General features: G+C 42.7%; 1 long non-coding RNA gene across 1 annotated transcript; it reads right to left on the bottom strand.

Annotated features, from left to right (window-relative positions):
- Positions 1 to 3,097: 3,097 nt before the first annotated feature.
- LOC310700746 lies at positions 3,098 to 10,700 on the bottom strand. Its single transcript, XR_014522784.1, has 3 exons — positions 9,448 to 10,700; positions 7,262 to 7,764; positions 3,098 to 3,738 (listed from the first exon to the last, which is right to left on the bottom strand). It is a non-coding gene; the product is annotated as an uncharacterized lncRNA (long non-coding RNA).
- Positions 10,701 to 23,191: the final 12,491 nt, after the last annotated feature.

The following is a 23,191-nucleotide window of genomic DNA, read 5'->3' as shown; positions in this document are numbered from 1 at the left end:
GCGCACACACACACACACACACACACACCACTTCCAAGACTTACAATGAGAACAAAATAAAATGCTCACATTTCCAAATATCAATGCTTCTGAAAGGCAGGATGAAGCAACAGCCTTTGTCGCATCCTCTAGACTTGAGAAGCAATGCAGAGCCCCATCTGTGACAGCGTAACCTCGTGCACTTTATTGGGAGGCGATTCCAGATGTAATTTCAGTGGGGAAACCGAACAGTAATGCCTGAGTTTGTGAACTCATCCAGAGAGTGCACCAGTTCAGACATTCTGCCTGACACATTGGCAAAACAGAAAAGGGCAGAAGCTGTCACAGCTCCTAACTTCCCTCATAGACTTCAGTGGAAAGTGCTACTGAACTCCCATGAGCAGTGAATCACATGGAAGGGCAACTCTCCTGGATGCTGAAAGTTTGAAAATAATAATAATAATAATAATAATAATAATAATAATAATAATAATAATAATAATAACAACAACAACAACAACAACAACAACAACAACAACAACAACAACAATTTATTTGTACCCTGCCCATCTGGCTTGGTTTCCCCAGCCATTCTGGGCAGCTTCCAACAAAAGATTAAAAATACATTAAAACACCAGTCATTAAAAACTTCCCTACACAGGGCTGACTTCAGATGTCTTCTAAACGTCAGATAGTTGCTTATTCCTTTGACATCTGATGGGAGGGCATTCCACAGGGCGGGCGCCATTACTGAGAAGGCCATCTTGCTGGTTCCCTGTAACCTCACTTCTCGCAGGGAGGGAACCGCCAGAAGGCCCTCGGAGCTGGACTTCAGTGTCTGGACTGAACTGGGGGTGCAGACGCTCCTTCAGGTATACTGGGCTGAGGTTGTTTAGGGCTTTAAAGGTCAGCACCAACACTTGAATTGTGCTCGGAAATGTACTGGGAGCCAGGGTAGATCTTTCAAGACTGGTGTTATGTGGTCTTGGCAGCCGCTCCCAGTCACCTGTCTAGCTGCCGCATTCTGGATTAGTTGTAGTTTCTGGGTCACCTTCAAACACACAAATGTGTACCCCAGTTGTGGAATGTATTGCTAGAGCATTCAAGTACAACATTTCCCCATTGCCTAGAATGGACACACAGGGGAATGTGGCTCCAAACAGGGAGGACTTCCTGTCATACCTGTTGGGAGCCTCCTCCCCCTGAGTGTGACCAGGTAGATGGGCGTGACCCTAGCTGACCAATGAAAAGGGCTGGCCCTGCAGCCCTCTTTCTCTTTTGGACTTCCTCTGTTGGATCTTCTCTTCTAGATCTCTACTGCTCCTGGCTCTTAGCCAGCACATGATTCATCCTTTACAGAGGATGGAGGCCACAAGTAGCAAGTCTGAGATTTAGCTCAGACTTCTTTTCTCTACGAATAAAACTGCAACCACAATATACAGCCTGCCTTCAGATTACAGCTGTGGACTGAACGTGATGAAAATAGGGACATCCTACCATACCCTCCAACATTTATCCACGGAAAACAGAGACATCCTAAGGAAAAGCAGGGCATTCCGGGATGAAATCAGAAACCAGGACAGCTTCTCTAAATCACAGATGTACCTGGAAAATAGGGACCAGCATTGCAGTGCTGGCTTTGGTGCCGATTCCCTGAAAGTGCTTGCAAGATCTCACCTAAATCTCATGAGATCTTTTGTTCTTCTTGATATCTTGCAAGACTTTGATGAGATCTCACAAGATCTTGTAGGAAATCAGCACCTATACAGTACTGGGACTGCTTCTCTGGCAGAGGTGGGGGCCTGAAAGGAGGCACCCATGATGAAGGTGCTGCTGTAAGAAAAACACTGGGGCCTAATTTGAATAGTAGAGTGCTGGGTGTCTGGTGGGCGGGGCTTGTGCTTTAGCAATAAAACTGCTTTTCAAGGTACAGACAAAAATGGCGAAACTAGATGCTTCTCGTGTGGAAAAATAGGACATTTTGCAAGGAACTGTACAAAACAAAGTGGCGCTAATAAAGAAAAGTTCCAGGGTGGTGACAGAAAAAACTGATAGTAATGAAGTGAGAGATTTAGTTTTCTTGCTGAGTTTGCTGAGTGTATCAACCCTGACTAAGCATGATTTTAATGTAAATTTCGATCGCAACAAATGTGCAGCTACCACAGCTAGAGTTTTGTATGCACAAGGTTTTAAAAATAATGGAGTCTTTGTGCTAGATACAGGTCAAGAAAGAATGAATATGGTCAAGAAGAATTCAACTGCAGCTTGTGTGTCTGTGGCACAAAAGGCTAGCATATAGAGGCTTCAGGATTATAGCAGACCTGCCAAAGAAAGGTTTGGTGAGAAGAATGGAAATTAAACCTTGTAAAGTTGACCTGGGTAGTGAAATATGTGAAAGTTGTTTGCTGGGAAAGGGAACAAGACCTTCTATCTCTAAGCAAAGCCAGAAAAGTTCAACAGAGCCTTTGCAACTTATTCATCCTGATATATGTAGTCCAATTTAACCGATGTCTCATGGGGAAAACAACAAAATGGGCAAACAACTTTTCTGCTTGTATATGTAGATAATATAATTTTGGTTACTGAGAACAAGCAAGATTGTGCTAAAAATTGTTGAATGTTTAAATGAAAAAGTTTTGAGAATCTACATGCTAGATTAAAATTGATTAATTTAAAGTAGGCACATTGAGAAGGGGGTTGTAAGAAAAACACTGGGGCCTAATTTGTACAGTAGAATGTTTGGTATATGGTGGGCAATCTCATCCTTTATTTCCACACTGTGACTCCAGACCAAATCATCTGTCAGGAGAGCTATGGCCTGGCCAGGATGGCTTTCCTGTTATACCTTCTGGGCTTGATGAGGCATGTGACCCCCACTTGTCCCGAGTCTACTCCAGCTGAGGAATCACATACCTACTCCCCAAGCTAGCGAGCCCCACCTGGGCTGTGGGTCTTTGTCTGCCTTTCATCAGGACAAACAGCTGTAAATTCTGGAATCCTGAGATCAGGGGTAGTTCATCCCATTTTGCCACTTGAGGCAAAACAGGATGTGCCACCCTGCTCTGCCACACCACCACCACCACCCATGGGACACTCACCACCAATGCACCGCCTGGCACTGCAGATGTACCATGCCCTCCAACCTTTCTCTGATGGGAATAGGGACATCTTAAGGATCAAATCCAGAAACCGGAATGGCTTCTCTAAATTAGGGACGTCCCTGAAAAATAGGGACACTTGGAGGGTGTGCAAGTCCTGATTCTTCTGGCAAATCACCCTTGCTGGATCGAGGCAACAATCTGGAACTTTCTGCATCTCTCTTGGAAATGAGATCTGTTTGTTTTTTCTGGGACTTAGCTTTGACCTTGACCGTAAGATACTGCTGCAAGTACTGAATAGTTCTTCTATGAGGGTGATAGGTTGGCAGCAAAAGGCTGCCAGGCAGTCTTTGAAAGCACACTGGAAGTTCTGTTTGTTTCCATCTTTTTGAAAACGACTGCCTAAAAGCACAAATAATTGAGCAAACACGCTGTGTAGGCAACAGGGCAAAATAAATAAATAAACGCACTTGCGAAAAGCAGAAAATTAAAAATCCTCTCAAAGATTATCAAGAAGCACAGCTTGTCTCTGATGCAATGTTATCGTTCCACAGCCCCTCGGTGTTCAGATGGTCACACGCAGATCCTCCTCACAAGTAGTCCAGGGTTGAAACATGTCCGCTTATCTTAACTCTAAGTGACACTGTGGGGAAGGGGAAGACTGGGGAGGGCAGGGGGGTGAGAGAAATCATTACATCATACTCACAACAGATCCACATAAGTTAATCCTGTCCATTCATTTCAGTGTGTCTTCACTGAGTAGAACTATCATTAGATATAACTCCCTCAAAATTTTCTTGGCCTGGCTATCCCTCTAGCGAATTATTATTTACAGTACACCTTATTCTTCTTCCAAGGAGCTCAGAATACCATGCATGACCATTGCATTGTTGCAATAATTCTTAAATGAAACACAGTGCCTAGTTGAAGGCCACTGGTGAGATTCATGGCTGAATAAGGATTTGAAATCACGTCTCCCCTGTCTGATACTCTAACCACTACAGAACACTGCTTTTGGTAAGAAAGGCAAGACTTAAATGTGTACATCTTTTGATATTGTCAATAATTTAACAAATAAACCTAGAGTAGGGCTGCCATATGTCCAGATTGTCCCGGACATTACCGGGATTTCAAAGACAGAACTGATGTCTGAATAGTCGGAATTTCTGAATAGTGGCACTTTATACAAGTCAATTGAAAATTCATGTGTTTTTTTTAAAAAAAAAAATATTTCTTTATTTTCATGGTTTCCTAAAAGTAAGCTCAACAATAATGGGGTCTTCCTAAAAAAAAAAGCTCAACACTCAACAACTTTTGGGATGTGCTGGTTTTTTAAATGTATTTTTAATCTTTGTTGGAAACTGCCCAGATGGGCGAGGTACAAATAAATTATTATTATTATTATTATTATTATTATTATTATTATTATTATTATTATTACTTTTTGAAATATTGCAACCATAACCTAGAGGATATTAATTTTATCACATTCTGGGGGTGTACATCCTAGCAGTTCGAAAGCACATCAAAGTGCAAGCAGATAAATAGGTACCGCTCCGGCAGGAAGGTAAACGGCATTTCCGTGCGCTGCTCTGGTTTACCAGAAGCGGCTTAGTCATGCTGGCCACATGACCTGGAAGCTGTACGCCAGCTCCCTTGGTCAATAAAGCGAGATGAGCGCCGCAACCCCAGTCGTCTGCAACTGGGCCTAATGGTCGGGGTCCCTTTACCTTTACAATTCCTGGATAAAATATGTAGTTTTGTTGTTGCTAGTGACAAGGCATTAAAAAACAAGTTTAATTTGTCTCTGTAGATTAAATAAAACAAGAGGATGAGTGGAACATAGAGAATATTGTATGCCAATGTACAACAGAGCAGTTGTTTCTTTAGGAGTGACAGAAACTTCACCCACTCCTGAGCATTTGAGCATGGGGAAAACTTTGTAGCATTCAAAAAAGGCTGAACGTTGTCATGCAATAAATGTGTGGCTTAAAGTGGACAGGTTAACAGATAACCTTCAGTCTGGTCAAAACAGTTTTAGGCTATTCTGCTTCACAAACCACCACAATTAAATAGTCCTTCCTGTGATTTCTTTGTGGCTTTTTGGGAAAACTTTCTGAACTGGGGTCTGTTCAGAGATAGGGAAGCTACAGCATTTTAGTCACGTTTTTTTAAATGACTGAACATAAGCCTAAACGGTTTCATGTTGAAACAGAATAGTTAGCTCCGTAAATGGAATGGAAGAGGTTACATGTAATTCATTACATTTGAAAATAAAATAAAAGGTTCATTATGATGATTGACTGTCTAGGTGTTTGAGTCCCAAAGTGCACTGGCCCACTGACATTCACAAAAACATTTCTAATAGGGGAGTTTATAACAAGCAGAATGCTGTTGCTGCCTGCAACACATGCCCCTTCATTTCCTCTAATTTGATATAATATAAATAAATACTCTGTGGCTCCTGAAAGGAACTCCAAAGCTCTGGGTTGCAGATCATGTGTTCCAAATAAAGCACCTCTCTCAAGTCCCAAATGCATCAACCCTTTGGGCTAAGGAAGGTAATTGCCAGTTGCCAAGGAGAAGGGTCAAAGGGAGCAAGTGGGCTTTTTCCTGTATTTGTCTAGGAGAATAAACATGAGGACTCGAATACTCCACTAGGATCTCAAGGTTTCGACAAAGCAAAAGCCTGTGAGATGGTTCTGATGCTTGCTCATGAAGGACTGAAATTGTTGTGCCAGAAAAGCAGCACATTTAAATCATATACCCTCATGCCATCAGAAAGCAGATGTGGAAACATCTGTACCTACTACCAAGAGTATAAGGAGAAGGCATAGAAGTTGAAGCAGTGCTTTGCATTTCTGTTGGGGGGGGAATACATATTGTCTGTTTAATACTTTGGCCCTACTTTGGATGCTGTTCATTGTAGGGTATTTATTTATACAGTGAACAACAAGATAAAGTTAGTCTGGCATGGCATGTCAGATCAGAAGAAAGCTGTGCTCCCACTTTGTGATCACAACATTTTTTCCAGCACTCAGACTGCTTAAGGATTCATTCAGGAACCTTCAGTATACCTGAAGGAGCATCTCCACCTCCATTGTTCTGCCCGGACACTGAGGTCCAGTGCCGAGGGCCTTCTGGCGGTTCCCTCCCTGCAAGAAGCAAAGCTACAGGGAACCAGGTAGAGGACCTTCTTGGTAGTGGCACCCACCCTGTGGAACACCCTCCCACCAGATGTCAAAGAGATAAACAACTATCTGATGTTTAGAAGACATCTGAAGGCAAGCCCTGTTTAGGGAAGTTTTTAATGTATTTTTAATCTTTTGTTGGAAGCCACCCAGAGTGGCTGGGGAAACCCAGCCAGATGGGCAGGGTACAAATATTATATTATTATTATTATTATTATTACAGGAATGAACATCAAGTTCAGTAGATGCCACCACACACACACACACACACACACACACACACACACACACACACACCTTTTTAAAGGGGGGGGATATGTGCTCACCTCAAGTCTCATAGCACCCACTCCCCAAGGTTTATAAAATTCTGCATGGAAAATCGATAGTGGGGGGAAACTGACAGGTTCATTCCCACCTACCCAATAAAACTAGAACAGGGTCACATTGATGGATAAGATAATCAGGACAGTCAACAGAACTGCTGAAAGTCAGCCATCCTCACGATACACCTCCACAGCCTTCTCTTACAGTGCTGGGAAACAGGGTCTACGCCACAAGACATGTGCGACTCCAGCATTGTGAGCCTTTACAAGAACAAATGTGACCACCAGGACTGTAACAACTACCATGGAATCCCCTTGTTGAATATTGTGGGGAAAGCCTTCGCCTGTGTAGTTCTCAACAGACTACAGTCACTTGCTGACGGGGCTTATCCCAAGTCACAATGCAGCTGAGATGGGTTTCTCATTGTGCCAGCTGCAGGAGTGATGCTGAGGGCAGAAATGTCCCTTGTACATTGCCCTCATAGACCTGATGAAGGCTTTTGACCTCATCGGTTGAAGCAGGCTCTTCACACTTCTCAATAAGGTAGAATAAGCTCCACAAGATGATTGTCTCCTTTCACAAGAACATGCATGGAGCCATCCGGTATGATGGTTCATCCTTGGATGCCATCTCTATAAAGATCAATGTGAAACAGGGTTATATTCTTACCTCAATTCTTTGGCATATTTCTCTCTCTGTTCTTTTCACATGCCATCAGTTCCACTGAAGATGGTTTGTACTTCCATTCAAGGAGTGATGGAAGAGGGGCTTTTTCAGCCGGAACTCACCGGAACTTAGTTCCAAGCACCTCTCAGGTGTGTGCCATTGCCATTCTAAGAGAATGAGGGTGTTGCTCATGGTGATTTCTGGCACCTCTTTTTCTAGAAAAAAAAAATAACACTGAAAGGGGGTCTATTCAATTGGGTCTATTCAACTCCATGCCAAAAGTGTAGAGAGTTCTTATCTGTGAGATGTTGCTTGCAGATGACACAGCCTTGACAATGCACTCTGAGGAGGCTCTACAAGGACTCATCAACCACTTTGTCGAAGCTTGTGCAGAGTTTGGTTTCACCATCAGCCTGACAAAGACCAATATCTTCGTCAGGACATCACCATCATTCCATGCATCAGCACTGGTGACCACACACTTGAGGTGGTAGACACAATTAATCCTGAACGCACAAGGAGCATAAAGTTGTATATTTACAAGTATGTTATTGCCATATTCATGCATTTAAGTTATATTTGTAACACCGTTGGTTTATATCTAAAATTAACATGTTAAGTGGCACCGAAATAAGCTGCTAAAACATCCAGTTCATGGCCACCAAATGCCTACCCCAAGACTAGGATTGTTTTATAACAACAAAATGTGAGCTGTTTAACAAGTTTAAAAAGTCAACCAAAAATTGAGGCAGATGAATATACAACCTGAGCACAAGGAGGCACCTAAGAAAATAAGCAAAGCTGGTAAAGAGATTAGGAGTTTTTAGTATCTGTGTTAGTTTTCAGTAGCTTTATCATGTCCTTTGGTGCTTAACAGATCAATGTATATTCCACATTTTACTATACTGTTGGGATTATTATTACTAGAAAGCTTGCCAGTCACACATCACGCTTTGTTTCTTACCCCAGAACCTAAGCACCCCAAAATCAAAATCATTTTAGGAAACTGTTTAGCTTTTGTGGCTTTAGCAAAAAATAATAATAATGAAGTAACGTAACTATTGGTTTCCTAAGTGAAAGGCATAGGATTCCTTTGATTTAAAATTTCTTTGGATGGCTCTAAGTATTTTAAAGAGATTGTAATGATCTTTAAATCACAGATAACTCAACCCATAAAGTGAAAATTTGGTTTTCTTCATAATGGTTTCTCTTGTCAACTGTTGGGAATGGTCTTCAGTCAATTCAATACATAATAGCCAAAGTAAATAGGATAATTCACAATAGGCAAACCATGCTTCTAACCATACCTTTAGAAATCATCTTGGGATTGAAAGGAGAGGTTGTTGAGAAACTGACAGGCTCTACATCTATGTCCATTACATCCCCCCACCAGTGTTTTCAATAATATGTAATTTTTAACCCTATGTGGCTGACAACAGGCCATCTCCTAAATACATTAAAGGCTCCTCCAGCTTCCTTCTAGGGCCTTACACAGCAAGCTTGCAAGCTAGCAGACAAACAAACAAAACCCTAGAATCTAGTGGTCTAAAGAATGGCACCAGAGTGAAGCAGGGTGCTAATTGCTAAATTGGTGCAAAGAAGAAAGAATTCCAACTGGAACAAATGCAAAGAAAAGTCAGTACAATTAATGACACTATCCACAGTCCACTTTGTGCCACAGTCCATTAAAGAGCTAAGGGGGCACATTTGCAGAGGAGAACTGTTCTTCCACCTGCCAACTGACCCTTGCAAATGTTTCCCAGGGACTGCCATTTTCTCTAATGCCCCACCCAGCTTTGGGGCGACACTATATTGGGATGTAGTGTAATTCCAGGGGCATTGTTGGGGGGTAAATGGTACCCCCTGACTCTCTTAGTGTATTCCAAGGGGGTGTTGATGGCTGTTGGTTCAATTGCGAATCTACATTAAAAAAACACAAAAAACCAGTCGAAATATATATAAAAATAAAATCATTGTCCAGTAGCACCTTAGAGACTGCGGCATTCATACGGAGCCCCCAGTCGTCTCACGGACTATTGACCCGTACACCACTAATCCGCTGTCACCAACCAGGTCCTCCCCGGTAAATCACTTAGTCTCAGTCAGGTTCTCAAGTTAAGGAAGAAGAGTGTAGTTTATTGCAGACACAAATAAACTTTAACTGCCTTCAAAATGTTGTTACTCTTTACCTTCTTAGTCTTATTTTATCCTGTCTCTATCTCTTCCACCTCCCCTCACACAAGAACCAACTGCGCTAACTGTCTCTCTATTTCCAACTGCTTTCCCAACTGCTTTCCCAACTGCCTTTCCCAACCAACCAACCCACTAAAACCAACCAACTACCCACCTAAACCAAACCTCGGGCTAAGCCCTTTTATAAACAGGTAGGCTCCGCCTCCGGCTTTCCTATTGGTCTACATATTAACCCTTTCTCTCCCCCTATACAGACATTTTCAAATGAGAGGGCAAACGCCACATCGACTAACTAAAACAGTGGTAGTTTAAAAGAGGAAAGGCTGCTACTACCACTGCTTTTCTATGTATGCTACCTACCTCCACCCCAAATTGCTATATTTTCCCCCAGTTGCCCATACAATTCCTTCTTATTTTGGAAAGATGTAGAGCCTTTAGCTGAGTTAATATCAGAACACCACCCTGCAACACACATTGTTGCCAAATCATAGACCAAGCTACCATCTCTTCTACCTAAGCATTCATATACCTTTACCGGGATACTGTGATGGCTTATGTTTGTACCTATCACACCTTGCTTCATCCTGAAATACTTAACTTAAAGCATCCAAGTCTTTTGTTTTCAATGGAACTTAGGCAGGCCAACTTTTCTCTAGCTGGCATTCTTTGACTTGAGTGAGGAATTAGGTTTTCTGTTTCCAGAGTTAGCATCAGGAGGCAGAAGCTTATAAACAAAGCAAACCTGGATTGCCTTCCATTCAGATGGATTAAAAGTAATGGGAATTGTCTAATAGTGCCCTATTTTTGCAATTTTCAAATTAATCAGAAGACTTGAGTTCTCCTTGACTCCTGTCACCAGTAGTTGGCTTCAGGATCCTTCCCCCAGAACTTTGATGAAGACTTTTAGGGGGTGGGGGAGGGAGTCTAAGAATATATTTTTGGAGTGTTCAGGTTACCATCTAGCATTACAAGTTGATGGGTATTAGGTGTCATATCATCTGTTTTGCTTCTTTGGCAATCTAGCCATTTGGGAAAATGATAGCCTTAGCATATTTGAAAATCAGTATTTAATGCCCTTTTTAGTTAATTTGCCTACGGATAACTTTTATAACAGAAAGATTATTCTCTCAGCAGGTCACTTTAATGTATCCTTTCCATCTGCATTCCCCCTGGTTCTCGTATTAGTTACATGATTTCCTGAATCTGACCTCCATTATTTCCCTTGCTGGTATGTGGTTGGCGTAATATATTCTAATGAAGTGTAGGTAAAAGGGGATCGTAAACTTGATCCGAGGTACAATGAGCCAAAAGTTATCTCCTTGGGAAAGTGATCAAGTAACAAGAAATCCTAGCTGATTAGTAGGTGGCTTAATACTGCGCCGGCCATTATAAATAAGAACCTATGCAAATCATGAAATAATTCAGCATGTGGGTCCCAAGTGGCTTAAAAGAAAGCACTGCAGTAGACAATAATTTGCTAACAGATGTCACACTGAATACTGCAATATCTTTAAATAAGTTATTATTATTCTAGGGAAGGCTTTACACCCTGTTGCTCCATAGACTAATTCAGTCCAACAAAACTGAAATACTATAACCCCACTGATTTGCATGTGCTTGCCAGAGCAACAAGCCAAAAATTTGCTGAGTTATTTTTAAGGCCAATGCGCCTCTGGGCCTAGCACACACATAGAGTTCCTGCTGGAGTGGCGCTAAAACTTCTCAGAGGACATTCTTCCAAGAACATTTCTGAGCTTCTGCATGTCCTCCCCCCCCCTTCGGCCCTTGCCCCCAACCACTTTGAAAAAAAGATCACTTTGAAGAATTCTGCCGAGCTCTTTTATCAGCGCAATGCCCCCACAAGCCCATTTTAAAGCGGTTATTATTTTCATTTGCATAGCAGAATAATGCAGAGCAGGAACATTATGTTTCAGAATGATTTGAGCATCTAAGAAGAGCCTACTGGACCTGCCCAATGAACCACCTAGTCCAGCATCCTGTAAGAAATCCACAAAGCTATTTCCTGTTCCCGGGGAGATGATGTTGTGGGCTGGGAGCAAGCCCTGCCCACGCGCATGGGGCAGGATAGCCTCTGCGCCATTGGATGGTCCTCGGCCACGTCATCCTTAGGTCGTCCAATCCGGATGGTCCAGGGGCGTGGCACAGGCTGAGGACTTGCCCCTGGAGTATTAGGTTGAAGGGGAGGGGAAGTAGTGGCCATCACCTACCCCTCCTAATTCAAGGGTATTCTGTTAAAGGAATCCGGGGGGCGTGGTCTCTGTCCGAAGCCTCAGACAGGGGGCTAGGGCCATGGCACGACCCCTAGCAGTGACACTGGGGGAGTTCCTAGTTGATGTGCATCAGCAGGGCTCCCCCTACTGGTAGTTAACCCTTCTAAGACTCCTGCAGACGGGCATGAGTCAGATATAGTTGTGTGGTTTCCAATGCCTAAACCAATACCACTCACATTCCGTAACCAATAAAGTTGTGGCCTTTTTCGCCCATTAACCTAAAATACTGTTCCATGTGTCTTTATTCCACTTCCTGGGAGGGTTTGGGACCAAGACCCAAGCACAATAGCACTCCCCCTTCCTTCTTTCCATCAACTGGTTTTCAGCAACATACTGCTTCATTCAAATCATCATTCATTTTTCCTTGAAATTATTATTATTATTATTACCCCAGCCACTCTGTGCAGCTCCTAACAGAACATTAAAACACAATAAAACATTGAACATTAAAAACTTCCCTAAACAGGGCTGCTTTCAGATGTCTTCTAAAATTCAGGTATCTGAAAGCAGCCCTGTTTAGGGAAGTTTAGGGATGCTTTCATTTTCCTACTCATCTTGAAATCCTGCCCCTCAATGAGGCCAAACTTAGATTCACAAAATGTTTAGGGCTATGCATACCCCTGCATCCCCCCAGAAAACAATCTCTCTCTCTCTCCCTCCCTCCCCCTCTCTCTCCCTCTCTTCTTCTTTCTTTCTCTCTCTGTGTGTAGACACACACACACACACACACACACACCCTTTTAACTTTTTTTGGTATTCTTTTTTTCAGACATTTTTATTGGAAGTATAAAAAGTACATAATTATATGTGCACTAAACATGGTGAGATGTAAATAAAAGAGAGAGAAAGAAAAAGAGAAACAGCACTCGTGTAGAAGGGAAAGTAAAGGGGGGTGAGGGGGAAAAACCCCAAAATATACACTTTACAAAGTTGTTATTGTACTTCACCAGATCTTAACCTATTACAATATTTGTAAGTATGGATTACAAATATCGTTGAATTTGTCCATGGCAAGTCTGTGTTTATATGCAAGTTGTTCACATGTTGTGAGTTTGTATAAGTTTTCAATCCAATCGTAGAAGGGAGCCACATTTTTATTTTAATTGGGGGGGATAGTTGTGTAAGATCGGAAAAATTCTAACCACCTAGAGGCAGATCTTCCGGGGGGAAACTGAAGCATCCTATGATGAGGAAAATACTAACCTGCTAGTTGAATGTCTGGGCATCTGAAGATAGTCAAATTTACATGTCAGCTTCAGATTAGACTCCCACATTCCACAACTAAACATATCAGCAACTCAGCACATATATCCAGTGTAAAATCTTTAACTAAAAAGCTACATTTTTCCACAAGTCTCCTCTTTTCTCCCAGTGCCATCTCAGATCTCCTAATTTTTAGAACCAACATCATTATTCTTCATTATGGCTAAACTCATATAGACAAATAAATCAAGATTTGTCTATTGCCTGACTCCAGGTTTGAGTTATAGCTTTCCATAGGCCAATAGTCATATTATTATTTTTTATCATAATTTATTGATTCCGTGTATATTTGGCCAATTTCTAACTAGCTCCTGCAGGATTTTTAAAACACAGACAAATAAAACCGCATGTGGCAAATTTATGTAAAACTGCTCTGCATAATGAAGCTTTTATTTTACTTATGCTTTAGTCTTTGCAAGACACTGAGCATGAATTATTTTTGCAACATTTCCATGAAAAATTGGGGCACGTCCAGTTAGCAGCTTCCTGTAGCCTCATTTGTCTCATGAGCACTAAAGCATGGGATGTTGACAACACAGGTACTTTGAAGAAGCAGTTTGATATGTGGTGGTCCCTAGTATAGGCAAGGTCACAGATTTACCTGACCAAGGGCCAAAGAATGGGTACCCCCCAAGTCAGGATGAGTGAAACTGTCAATTTCAGTTTCTCTCCATTTCTCATTTTTCTAACTTTTAGTTCAATTCTTCATCATTTTTTAAAGTCCTCGTGAAAACCCATCCCTAGGATAACAGACCCTTCACCCCCATTTAACTTACTGCACTGAAATTTTTTAAAAGGTTTAATATATACTTCAAGTGTTCAAAAATATTTGCTCTAGAGCAAATAGTATTTGGCATATAAATAGCATTGGAAATCCTGTGCAGTAAGCCATATTTTAAAAGGCACATTGGGAAAGTTTTGAGGTCCGCTTAAGGAGGAAGAAGGGGTGTTGAAGAGAGGATGTCTGGGAGCACCACTTAAGAAGAGTTTGAATTGGATATCCCACTTTATCACTACCCGAAGGAGTCTCAAAGCGGCTAACATTCTCCTTTCCCTTCCTCCCCTACAACAAAACACTCTGTGAGGTGAGTGGGGCTGAGAGACTTCAAAGAAGCGTGACTGGCCCAAGGTCACCCAGCAGCTGCATGTGGAGGAGTGGAGACATGAACCCGGTTCACCAGATTACAAGTCTACTGCTCTTAACCACTACACCACACTTGGGCTCTATGGCCTTCTGGCGAAGTTCTGCATTCACATTCTGGAATGATTTTGGAAAGACTCTGCTATATATACATCTGATGGGGTGAGAGAGAGTCACCCTATGAAGATCTACCAGTGACTGTGTGGACAGAGGAATATTACTGTGTGGACAGAGGAATGAGAATCATACCCACTATTGCCATCTCTGACCTCCACACATTCAAGATCCATTTGCGCAGTACAGGGGCCTTCAAATGGAGGGTACCATACCTTCCAACATTTCTCCGATGAAAATAAGAACATCCTATTCCATGCCCTCTGATATTTCTCTGATGAAAATAGAGACACCTCCTCCAACATTTATCTGATGAAAAGAGGGGCAACCTAAGGTAGAGTTCCCATACGTCCTGATTTTCCTGGAAATATATGAAATACTGCAGTCGGTAGCAGTATCCGGCCGAAATCAGAAAATCCGGGGAAATGTCTGGGAAAATCCAGATGTATGGTAGCCCATGTCGGCAGTGCTGTTTCCCCATAAAAATAGCTAAGAAATGGCAATTTTTAAAGCGATTTTGCCCAAGAAGCTCAACAACTTTGGACAAAACTAAAAAATGCTCAACTTTGCAAAAAAGAAGAAGAAGAAGAAGAAGAAGAAGAAGAAGAAGAAGAAGAAGAAGAAGAAGCTCAACAACTCAACTTTTCTGTCCAGATTTTCACTGTTTGAAATATGGCAACCCTAACCTAAGGAAATGTGTGACATTTCGGGATCCAATCAGAAACCAGGATGGCTTATGTAAATCTGGGACTGGCCCCGGAAAATAGGGAGACTTGAAGGGTCGGGGTACACAGCATGCTAAGGGAACCTTTAAAGCCCTATACGGCCTAGGACCCTCTTAACTACAGGACCGCCTCTCCTGGTATGTCCCACAGAGGACCTTATGGTCTTCAAATAAAAACATCTTGGAGGTCCTGGGCCACAGGGCAGTTAGGCTGACCTCAACCAGAGCCAGGGCTTTTTCGGCCATGGTCCCAATCTGGTGGAATGCTCTGTCACAAGAGACTAGGGCCCTGCGGGACTTGACATCTTTCCGCAGGGCCTGCAAGATAGAGCTTTTCCACCAGGTCTTTGGCCAAGGCACAGTCTGACCCCCCCCCTCTCTCCTTCTGTAATCCTCATAGAACTCTAGCCCAATGGTTGCCATTAATTTGACTCTGAATTGATTTTAGAATGAATTGATTTTAGAATGTATTTCAATTAATTGATTGTGATTTTATGTAAACTGTGTTATTTTTACTGTTGTTAGCCACTCTGAGCCCGGCTTCGGCTGGGGAGGGCGGGATATAAATAAAATTTTATTATTATTATTATTACTGTAATGCAGTGAGGGCTTCATGGAGGCTGGGGTTGTGGCCAGTGGATGAAATCCAGAGCCCTACACCGCCACGTTTATGTCCTCTGAATGCACAAGACTGCTTCTCTTGAAAACTGCCAAAGGCCTCCAACTCCTACTTGCGATGTGCTACTTCTAGCTGGAATTGAAATTTTTTTGGCCTCAGCTTGCACTGAGCTCCTGCCCTAAAGAGGTTCTTCAGTTTCAGATTTGGCATAGGGGCCTGCTTCCAGTTCACAGAAGTAAAATAAATAAATAAGTCCCCCTGGGCACACACCAGTAGCTCTTTTGGATCGTGGTCATTATATATAATCAATTAGCTTTGGCCCTATGGCTCCTGAGATATTTCCCACATGGCCTTTTGTCAGGGGACGGGGAGAGGGAGGAGGGCTTCAGCAATCTGCTTGCCTCGGGTTTTAGTCCACGAGATGCTGCCTCTTAAGCTCCGTCCAGAGTGTTAACTGTAAACCAAGTGGAACCCACACATCCTGTGATCGATGTTATTGTGAGTTGCGCTCAACCTGAGAACTGTTATTGTAAATTGAATTCCATTAAACACGGTGGATTTCAACGTCAAACTGGATGAAAACAAAAGCGCCATTCTGAACTTCAACCCTATAAAAAAGGAAAGGTACCAGATATATTTAAGCAAATGCCCACAGAATGCTCATAAACTAAACAGCTGTGTGGAAAGTATGCACATCTTTAACTCGAAAGTTCCACCCATTTCGGGAGAAGAGAAATGGGGCTTGCCCTATTCCGTGAAACAGCTTGATTGGCCACAGGCCTCCTATTAATTAGCTGGAACATCAATGATTACAGAGACCGGCCTCTATTTTGGAGGTGTTATTGGCTACCCCTCACTCATGGTGTCTCCTCATGTTCAAAATAAGACCCTGTGCTTTGGAAATTCCATAAATCTGTTACCACATCCCTCCGATAAAATATCCCTTCAGACTGTTTAGTAAAACTGAACAGCAAAAGGCACTGCGGGTAACACAAGTATCCAGGCTAAGATTCACATCAGTAAGCTGATTTTATGGCAATGCACATGCTATTTGACTGCCTCAATAAGGACCAAGGGCTCCCTGTCAGCTTGCATGATGCCAATTAATTTCTTTATGGATACAGTCCATAGGCCATCTAGCTGACTCCTGCTTGAAAACTACCATTAACAGCTCTTCCTTGAGTACGACAGAATTACACATGCTTTCAGAGTTGCCTATCCACAGGCAATGCTTCCTCCTCACAGCAAGGAGTCAAAGACTGTGTTTGTAACAACCCAATTTATTTAGATGTTCAACTATGTCATTGTAAGGCAATGTTGTTTCTTTTATACATAGAAGATGCTATTCTGGTAACCTAAGTAGGCAGCCAAGGTTTGGATAATTGGGCTTCCATTGTACATGAAGACTTAAATTAATTCTGTTCCAATAGAGCTACTGCGCTCCTTCCCCCAGTCCTCCTGCTGCTGCTGTGCTGCTACAAAGACATGGTTTGTCTGATGGTGGCAAACCATGAGTGGTAACCATGGTTCTTGTGTTGACAGCTCATAGTTTGGCTGGAGGAGACAAACCATGAGCCCAGCTTTTTGGACGGCATGCTAAGCAGGTGGAGCATCACAGCATTCACAATATCCTTTCTGGGAACCTCTGGCATGCACATTCATGCTAAGTGATGGTTTGGCTTGCAATTGCATGCAAACCAAGTAAACACAGTTAACCTAGGCAGTGACCTAGAATGGCTGTACAGTCGTACCATGGAAGTCAAACGGAATCCGTTCCAGAAGTCCATTCGGCTTCCAAAATGTTCAAAAACTAAAGTGCGGCTTTTGATTGGCTGCAGGAAGCTCCTGCAGCCAATCCGAAGCCCTGTCGAACGTTCAGCTTTTAAAAATAGTTCACAAACCAGAACACTCACTTCTGGGTTTGTGCCATTCAGGAGCCAAAACGTTCGAGAATTAAGCTGTTCGAAAACCAAGGTACGACTGTATTGTATGAGATGTGTGGGTCAGTGAACAGCTCGTTGGAGCCCCAAATCTAAAGGTTTCAATCAGAGACAGACAAGGATAGTGGGGAGGAGGTTTTCCCTGACCCAGAAGACCAGACCCTGCTTGCATTTGTTTGGATTCCCTAATGTATTATCATTTTATTCGGTTTCAATCTTTTATACTAGAACATGGAAAGGGGGGAACGAAAGCTGGGGAAGGGTCATGGCTTAGTGGTAGAGGACATGGTCTGCATGCTGAAGGTTCCAGGTTCAATCCTCAGCATCTCCAGATAGGGCTGGGAATGCCCCATCCAAAATCCTGGACAACATAGGAGCTAGTTGGACCAATGGCCTGACTCAGTATAGGGCAGCTTCCTTAGTTCCCATGAAGATGCAGCAGCTCCGGCGTCTGCTTTCATCTTCTCTTCCAGTTCTTTTTTCCTTTGGGGTCATGTGTATTTTCGACAGTGAGCCAAGGGACTGTCTTATCTTTTAATATCTGTACAACACTTAAAATCAGACACTTTGTAAGTGTTAAATAATCATGAAAATATTCAGGTGAGAAAACAACAGTATATCTGAAGTGCAATGTGGTAATTCTGGTATTCGCAATTTGTTCGAGGCAACCGGAAATCTTTGTGTGTGTGTTTTTTAAAAAATGTGCCTTTTCCCATCCCATTTTCATTATCTTAAATACATAATGGGTCAAGAGTGTCACAGCCAGCTTTGGGGCTTGCACACAGAGAACGGGATAATGCTTTTGAAAATGATAATAATATTTTAAAAAATAAACTTGGGCAGGGGAAGGAAAGGGGGGTTAGAAATAGTCCCACTCAGTGTATGATTCAGAATCATACAAACCTCGTAACCTTTGCAAACATTGCAAGCCTTGAATAAGAAACATTTGACAAAGAAAGGAGCTGATACATGAGGCTTAAATATACATACAAAAACGGAGCCAAAGGGCAGTACCTACACGGCATAAATCAAATAAATCGGATTCCGTTTGTATGTTTTTCCTGACACATAAATCTAGCTGCAAGCAGAATGGCATGAATAATAGAGGGAAAGAGCTCCCACAGTGAATAATAATTCATTGAATCTGGACCAATAACTTACTCTACAGAGATGCGCCTCGGCACCACTATGATTCAATTCTGAAGCTTCGGGTTTCAGTGGGAGGTGCTACCCAGATACTTGTTGGGGAAATGACAGAGCCAACAGTTAACTTTCTGGAAATGGGATGAGGATGGACGTCTCCATTTCAGAAAGTGGAGGAAGCCATTAACATGGCTAGCTCTTTCTTACCTGAGCCACAATCCTGTTAACTGGGTTGAAATTCAGTACCACTAATTCCAGTGGGGGGTGGGGGAACAGCACCTGCTTTTATTATTAAATGCTGGGCTGACCCTAGTCTATACTGACTGGCTACTGAATCCTCCTGGGCTTCTTGCTCTGGTTAAGTCTTGCTTGAGCAACATGGTTTTCCCAAGGTGTTCCGTGTTCCTGACTTCACTTTTTAAATTTATATTTTATTAAATGTCACATGGGATGCGGGTGGTGCTGTGGTCTAAACCACAGAACCTAGGGCTGGCTGATCAGAAGGTTGGTGGTTCGAATCCCTGCGACAGGGTGAGCTCCCGTTGCTCGGTCCCAGCTCCTGCCAACCTAGCAGTTTGAAAGCACGTCAAGTGCAAGTAGATAAATAGGTACCACTCCAGCGGGAAGGTAAACGGCATTTCCGTGCACTGCTCTTGTTCGCCAGAAGTGGCTTAGTAATGCTGGCCACATGACCCGGAAGCTGTCTGTGGACAAACGCCGGCTCCCTCAGCCTATAGAGCGAAATGAGCGCTGCAAACCCAGAGTCGTCCGTGACTGGACCTAATGGTCAGGGGTACCTTTACTTTTACCTTTACCTAAATTTCACATAATGCATCTTAATTACAACACAAATTACAATTTTTGTTTTTCTTTAACTTCCCATATTGCTCGATAAGATGTTATAACTCAAATCTCTTTAAAGCCCTCTTGTTTATAACAATACATTCAGTATAAACCTAAAAATAAGAAACTCTTGGGGGTTTCCCTGTTGCTTAAGATATAAATCCATCTCGTATTGCAAAATAATTAAGATATTTACTTAAGTAATCTGAAAAAGGGTTCCACTCTTCTACTAACCCCTCTTCTTTAGAATCTCTTAGTCTGGCAGTTAGCTTTGCCATTTCAACGTAGTGCATTAATTTATTACTGTATTTTTCGCCCTAAAGGACGCATGCAGGCTTTCGCTGAAGCCTGGAGAGCGAGAGGGGTCGGTGCGCACCGACCCCTCTCGCTCTCCAGGCTTCAGGAAAGTATCCGCAAACCTTGGGAGCCCGACGGGAACTCCCGCCGGGCTCCCAAGGCTTGCGGATAGCAGCCTGTTCTGGGGGCTGGGGTCGGGGGAAGCTCGGGCTAGCCCCGCGCCTGGGGGGGAAATTTTTTTTTTCTTTATTCCCCCCCCCCAAAAAAAAAACTAGGTGTGCCCTATGGGCCGGTGCACCCTATAGGGCGAAAAATACGGTGATTGATTCTTCTTTTGTGGGTGTTGCTGCTTCCTTCCACTTCTGTGCATATAAGATTCTTGCCACTGTCGTTACATCCATAAACAACTTTTTCCCTTATTTTTGGTATCGCTGTCCTAATTAAACCTAGCAGAAAGGCTTCTCGTTTTTTATCTACTGTCATCTATTGGTCCAGACTTCTCATTTGTTCCTCTATTGTGCCTCTTGGATTCTCCTTCAGTGTCAGGAGTCCAGGTTCCCAGCTTGATAAGACAGTAAGCGTAGTTAATTAAAAAGGATGCTTTATTATCAAAACAAACAGATAGCTCTGGACGGATTGAACACAGCCTCCAACATCATCAATCAAGATGACCCTTCTGAAAACCCAGTTTCTACAGAAAATGGAGAACTTTCGTGTCTTACGTCACTTGCTTTGTTTCTGGTCTAAGAGCCCCTCCCCCCTTTACCGACTCTGAGGACGGATTCGATCAGCTCCCCCCTCCCTTTCTGACAAACTTCTTCAGTCTCTGTTTGCGCCTGTCTGAACTTCCCAAGAGCTTTGGCTGGGTTCCCGCCCGCTCTTAGCTGTTCCCTTATCACCAGGCATTCCAAGAGGAGGGGGAGTTGGCACTAATTGCTGTTTATCCTGCATGGAAGTTAACTGTCTCTGTTCCTGGCTGCTTTCTTCCGTTGGCTGCAAACCTTCACTGGGAGCTGGCTCATTCCTGGCATTCAGTCTTGGGTTGTTATTCAGTTCTGATGGCTGCCTTGTCCATGGCTCCTATTTCCTGACTCCAGACTCCATAGCCCATCATAGCCCACCTCTCCTAAAGTCTCCTTGGAACTGGGGCAAGACTTGAACCAAGGACTTTCCAGTGAGGTAGGAACTTCATGTTGTTAGCCATTACATAACAAATAGTGCCATCTGAAGCTCCTGCCTCACCATCCCAAAGTGGCCAAGAAACTGGTTGTACAATGCAAATGATAACTACCTTATCGTCCATAGTTCCCTGCACATCATTTCTGATTATAGCATAAGAGTTTTGTGAAGAAAGATATAAAGTACTGACAAGGTGTCATGTCACACACACACCAGGTGGATCATGACATTTTTGTTTTGTTATTTATTATCTTTCGTTCTAGTCCTTGCTCTTGTCTGCCTTGGTAAATGCAAGTTACAGCAAAATCCTAACCAGATCTACTCAGAAGTAAGGCCTATTGAATTTAATGGTTTTTTAAAATAATAATAATAAATAAATAAATAGGGAAATCTTATGTCAGTTACTGAGAAAAGAGGTGCCTTCCATAGTTCCAGTTACAGATAGGTAGCCGTGTTGGTCTGCCATAGTCAAAATAAAAAAATTCTGTTTCAGTGTATCTGAAGAAGTGTGCATGCACACGAAAGCTCATACCAAGAACTAACTTAGTTGGTCTTTAAGGTGCTGCTGGAAGGAATTTTTTTTATTTTGAGAAAAGAGGGCAAGTCTTGTGATAGGCACTGAGGTGGAAGCATCAAAACAGAAGCATCTAGGATTAAACATAGATTCTGGGAAGGTCCTAGCTGGCTTTAGGGAGATACTTGGTAGATACCAGTATCTGATTCTCTCCTCTCCCAATTATGATTGTGTCCTATCACTAGTTCCTAGATGGACTTCATATACTAGACATTTTTAGTTACCTAGTGATGGAGAATGTAGTGCACTGAAGAAATAAACAGATGGCCAAGTAAGCTACCACAATGAAGCCTTCTGCCAGAACTTAAGCCCATGGCAAATCCCGAACCTGGGAGATGTCCACCGAGGAGCCAGCCTCTGAATCACCATCAAGCTGCGGTCAAAGGAAGGAATTACACTGAAACCTTCCAGACCACCAGCCGAGCCTCTTAGCAGTAATAGACCTGGAGAAGAAACCACGAGACTGCTCTAAGAACTCCCAGATCAAGCTTGCACACCAGTCTGCCATAACAAAGGTGTTGTAACTTCTCTTCCTGTGACATATCTCCTTTGCCTTGCCTTCGTCTTCCCCACCACCAGCTGCTGAATCTTAACCCTTTCCCTCAATTGTCAAAGCACTGTGAGTGCATTGTCCAAAGCATGTCAGACTCTCTCAGATCGCTTGATACCACCAGCATGGGACAGCTGCAGAATGTCAGTAATAGTTGAAGGAAATCTTCACTGTGTGAAACTGTCTAACTGGAGAGGCATAGAGAGAATGTGTGTGTGTGTGTGTGTGTGTGTGTGTGTGAGAGAGAGAGAGAGAGAGAGAGAGAGAGAGAGAGAGAGAGAGAACTATATACAGAGGTACCTCTAGTTATGAACTTAATTCATTCCGGAGGTTCGTTCTTAACCTGAAAGTTTTCTTAACTAGAGGCCTGCTTTTGCTAATGGGGCGTCTTGCTTCCACTGAACCACCGGCACACAATTTCCGTTCTCATCCTGGGGCAAAGTTCTCAACTCGAGGTAACTCTTCCAGGTTAGTGGAGTTTGTAACCTGAAGCGTTTGTAACTCGGTGTACCACTGTACACCAAGACTGCAATCCTAAACTCTTTTTTTTAGATAGCACCTCCAATTGAGCTCATTGGGACTTACCTGTGAGTAAATAGGTTTAGGATTGCACTCTTAATATGGCTCTTGGCAGATATTTTTCTAGTACACTGTATCTCCTAATATCAGGAGCTTTGCATTCCATTATTATTATTATTATTATTATTATTATTATTATTATTATTATTATTATTTTGACAGTCTTTCAACAGGTTTCGACAGGTTGTATCAATATAAAAATACATCAGTTAAAACAATTTGCAATCAAAAGAGTAGGGTGAGTCTAAAAACATGAGCTTTTGCAAGTGCATTGTGCCTACTGAGCAATCTAACTCCCACCTCTTCAAAGGCTGCACAACCCCACCCTGCTTTGAGCTTGTTAACCATGCTAATGAGATGCTGCACCATCTAAACGGCAACTCTGAACAACTTGGAACCAGGATATCTAGCAGAATGCTCTTCCCTTACACGGACCCAGCTGATAACTAAGAGGAGCGCTTGCTGACCATAATCACTGCAATG

This window comes from Podarcis liolepis (genome assembly GCF_965112155.1).
Source record: "Podarcis liolepis genome assembly, chromosome: 2".
NCBI lineage: Eukaryota > Metazoa > Chordata > Lepidosauria > Squamata > Lacertidae > Podarcis > Podarcis liolepis.
This window is presented reverse-complemented; position numbering and strand designations above follow the sequence as displayed.